This window comes from Trichomycterus rosablanca, chromosome 1, assembly GCF_030014385.1.
Source record: "Trichomycterus rosablanca isolate fTriRos1 chromosome 1, fTriRos1.hap1, whole genome shotgun sequence".
Classification (NCBI taxonomy): Eukaryota; Metazoa; Chordata; class Actinopteri; order Siluriformes; family Trichomycteridae; genus Trichomycterus; species Trichomycterus rosablanca.
This window is the reverse complement of record NC_085988.1, coordinates 72096924-72102011: the sequence shown is the minus strand read 5'-3', so window position 1 is coordinate 72102011 and position 5088 is coordinate 72096924.

Genomic DNA, 5088 nt, shown 5'->3' with positions numbered 1-5088 from the left:
ATAAAATCCAAATGACGTTTTAATAATTCTGATCAGCAGTGGTGTTTACTTCTCTTACTGTAGTTATTCAGCAGTACTGATGTTACACTGGTTACTCAATACACAGTTAAACTATAGAGACAGTGATCATACCAGTGTATTACTGCTACTAACACAACTCACTAACACATAAAAACCTAGCGTGATCTTTGTTTCTAATCGAAGCCGGATTCAGACATTAGAAACTATACATGTACGCAGTAAGCTTCTGATCTGTCTGTTTGTGCTGGCGGGAAAAATGTTCAAACACGAACACGTCACGCAGTAAGGGACAGCTATTGTGCCTGAACAAAAATAAAATATTTAATGATAATAAACTATATCACTCATTTCCTCCGCTTCCTGGCGGTGTAGGCATCCAACGAAACTGTATTTATTATTACATTATTAACTTTATGCCTTACGTATTATTTATGTCTACAAGTTAAAATAAAAAAGCGTACAGGCGGATGTGGACATATTCGCTGATTACTATATCATGTGTCCTCCGAAATGCGGAGTGTAAATGTTATGCAGATCAAATATGAGATTAGATTAGATTAGATTAGATTAGATTAGATTAGATTAGATTAGATTAGATTAGATTCAATTTTATTGTCATTACACATGTACAAGTACAAGGCAACGAAATGCAGTTTAGCATCTAACCAGAAGTGCAATAAGCAGCAAGTGCAGGATAAACGGTATCTATGATATACATTATTTACAGGATATGGGCAGTGGTATGAACAAGATATACAGGTGAGTATATTATACGTAGAATGTACTATAAACAAGATATATAGATTGCTATAGACATGATATACAGATTAAGGTGCAGATTAAGATTAAGGTGCTATGTAGATTAAGGTGATACAGATTAAGGTGCTATGAACATAATAGAGGAATGTATAAAACATAGTAAACAGATGTATACATTATAGATGGAAATTATGAACAATATGATACATATAAGTAATTTACTTTCTCCAAAGGTTATCCAACAGCACAAACTAAGAACTACATATTGTGGCAAAATATTAAGAACAATAACTTGGTTATGCGGTTTGGGACACATGCCATAGTTTGCAAGGGTCGGAATAAAATCACCACCTGAATAATACAAAAATAAGACAATGCCACACTTAAAGCTGCAGAAAAATAAACAATGTGTTTATTAAGGCTTTTACAAACCAAAACAACATGTTTTGTTCCCGGAGCAAAGTGGTTGGGGGGTGGTGTTGGAGCCTATCCCAGCTTTTCAATGGTCGCAAGGCACACAGTAACACCCTGGACGGGGTGCCAGTCCATCGCAGGGCAGACACACATACACACACCCATTCACCTATAAGGCAATTCAGTGTCTCCAATTAACCTGAGTGCATGTTTTTGAACTGTGGGAGGAAACCGGAGCCTGGGGATTGAACCCAGGACCTTATTGCTGTGAGGTGGCAGCGCTACCCACCGAGCCACCGGGCCGCCATTATTGCAGTCTGTCTTTTACCATTATATCTAGTTGAATACTTTGTATTTAGATAAAAATGGTTTAGTTACATTCTCACATACTTTAGCGACTGTTTCTTTATTATTGTTACAGCATTGTTTTGTCTTAAAAATTTAGTCATGTCCCTAAACATGTTGATTATACAGTACATAAATCGCTTGGAACATTGATCACATTATTTCTTAAAAGAATTAAAAATATTCCATGCATGTTGTTGTGTAAAACATGACATTATTAATTGTACACGATTGTATGTGTGTGTTTGTACCAACCAGCTCAATATTTAACATGCAAATATAAAGAAATATACAATTTGATGCTTGACACAATTAAAAAAGTTGGAAGTTGTTTTAAACTTTCCTTTGAATTACACCTTTTAACTGTTTGGGAACTGAGGTTTCAGTTTTGCAATTGGAATTTTGTGGACATTCTTGCTCTATACAAGTCAGCTGTCTGTGGTCACTATTCCTTTTTTCTTCATGATGCACCTGTACAGTATGTTCAATAGGAGACAGATCAGGACTGCATGCAGGCCAGTCAAACATACTTAGTGTTCATCATTAAAAAAAATTATTGCTGTCTTTAAACGATTAAAAACCCATCTCTTTACTAAGCACTTAAGCTAACTTGTACTTACTTACTAACACTCATTAATTTCTTGCAAAAAAAAAAAACCCACAGAGTAAGGTAATGTTCACTATGGAAGCACTTCTGTTAGTTGCTCTGGATAAGAGTGTCTGCTAAATGCAGAAAATGTAAACGTAAATCATCTGTCAGTTTAAAAATGTAGTTAAAATGTGATGCGAACAAAGTCTTTAATAATGAGATGTCAACATTGCAGAATATAGAGTGAGACTCTGGAAGCCATAATTATTACAGCATAGCTAAAAGTGAGAACTTCTCTGGTTTGTAACATCTCATTAAAAGCCTAAGTAAATAAGTATGCTTTAATCTGGACTGAGATTGAGACCGAGTTTGAAGCCCAAATATAGGTAGGGAGATTAATCCAAAGTCGTGCACGCTTCCCCTGCTGTGATTTTTTTTAGATTTTGGGAACTGAGTACCACCTTGTAAACAAAGTAAATGCCCTGGGTTGTAGTGCTCTATAAATTCACTCAAGAGCAAATGGTGTGGCAGTAAAACACAGTAGCACAACAAAGCTGACATAACAAACTCACAAGCTCTGCTACCTGTAAGCCGGGCATCTATAAGGACAGTGATTGGCTGTATACACTATCCTCAGTCTTACTAATTGTATGCCTGTTTTTAGGTTTGGCTGAAATATGCTACTGTGTGTCGTTTTCACTTGGTAAAAATTTGTCATATTTATGAATAATTTTTCAGGATAGAAGCATGTAGAGTGTAAATAATTAAAGTTTAATAATTAAAGAACACCACACTTTACAGTCAGTCAGATAGGAAAACCAAAAGAGTGCCAGTCCTTTAACACCCACTGCATTTAGCCTATTCAGTAACATCCACTTATTATTCTACTTTATCCAGTAAAATATTATCTATATGATCAAACGCTGCACTAAGATCTAACACAAGAAAAAAAGACACATTCATTATTTATCTGTTTTAGAGAACCATATGAAGTCCATGCCAGAGTAGTGTCATATTTAGCCACAAACACCTTTAATTACAGGACATTTGCATATGTAGGGCACGGTGTCTAAGTGGGTAGCACTGTCACCTCACAGCAAGAAGGTCTTGGGTTCGATCTCCAGGTGGGGCGGTCCGGGTACTTTCTATGTGGTTTGCATGTTCTCCCCGTGTCCGCGTGGGTTTACTCCAGGTGCTCCAGTTTCCTCCCACAGTCTAAAGACATGCAAGTGAGGTGAATTGGAGACACTAAATTGTCCATGACTGTTCGATATAACCTCATAAACTGATGAATCTTGTGTAATGAGTAACTACCGTTCCTGTCATGAATGTAACCAAATAGTAAAACATGACATTAAAATCCTAATAAACAAACAAACATTTGCATATGAATCTTTTATTTTTAGATCACAGTTTAAATCAAACATGTTAAATTGTAGACCTGCTATTTAGATTTACATACAGTACATACAGTGTATCACAAAAGTGAGTACACCCCTCACATTTCTGCAGATATTTAAGTATATCTTTTCATGGGACAACACTGACAAAATGACACTTTGACACAATGAAAAGTAGTCTGTGTGCAGCTTATATAACAGTGTAAATTTATTCTTCCCTCAAAATAACTCAATATACAGCCATTAATGTCTAAACCACCAGCAACAAAAGTGAGTACACCCCTTAGTGAAAGTTCCTGAAGTGTCAATATTTTGTGTGGCCACCATTATTTCCCAGAACTGCCTTAACTCTCCTGGGCATGGAGTTTACCAGAGCTTCACAGGTTGCCACTGGAATGCTTTTCCACTCCTCCATGACGACATCACGGAGCTGGCGGATATTCGAGACTTTGTGCTCCTCCACCTTCCGCTTGAGGATGGCCCAAAGATGTTCTATTGGGTTTAGGTCTGGAGACATGCTTGGCCAGTCCATCACCTTTACCCTCAGCCTCTTCAATAAAGCAGTGGTCGTCTTAGAGGTGTGTTTGGGGTCATTATCATGCTGGAACACTGCCCTGCGACCAAGTTTCCGGAGGGAGGGGATCATGCTCTGCTTCAGTATTTCACAGTACATATTGGAGTTCATGTGTCCCTCAATGAAATGTAACTCCCCAACACCTGCTGCACTCATGCAGCCCCAGACCATGGCATTCCCACCACCATGCTTGACTGTAGGCATGACACACTTATCTTTGTACTCCTCACCTGATTGCCGCCACACATGCTTGAGACCATCTGAACCAAACAAATTAATCTTGGTCTCATCAGACCATAGGACATGGTTCCAGTAATCCATGTCCTTTGTTGACATGTCTTCAGCAAACTGTTTGCGGGCTTTCTTGTGTAGAGACTTCAGAAGAGGCTTCCTTCTGGGGTGACAGCCATGCAGACCAATTTGATGTAGTGTGCGGCGTATGGTCTGAGCACTGACAGGCTGACCCCCCACCTTTTCAATCTCTGCAGCAATGCTGACAGCACTCCTGCGCCTATCTTTCAAAGACAGCAGTTGGATGTGACGCTGAGCACGTGCACTCAGCTTCTTTGGACGACCAACGCGAGGTCTGTTCTGAGTGGACCCTGCTCTTTTAAAACGCTGGATGATCTTGGCCACTGTGCTGCAGCTCAGTTTCAGGGTGTTGGCAATCTTCTTGTAGCCTTGGCCATCTTCATGTAGCGCAACAATTCGTCTTTTTAGATCCTCAGAGAGTTCTTTGCCATGAGGTGCCATGTTGGAACTTTCAGTGACCAGTATGAGAGAGTGTGAGAGCTGTACTACTAAATTGAACACACCTGCTCCCTATGCACACCTGAGACCTAGTAACACTAACAAATCACATGACATTTTGGAGGGAAAATGACAAGCAGTGCTCAATTTGGACATTTAGGGGTGTAGTCTCTTAGGGGTGTACTCACTTTTGTTGCCGGTGGTTTAGACATTAATGGCTGTATATTGAGTTATTT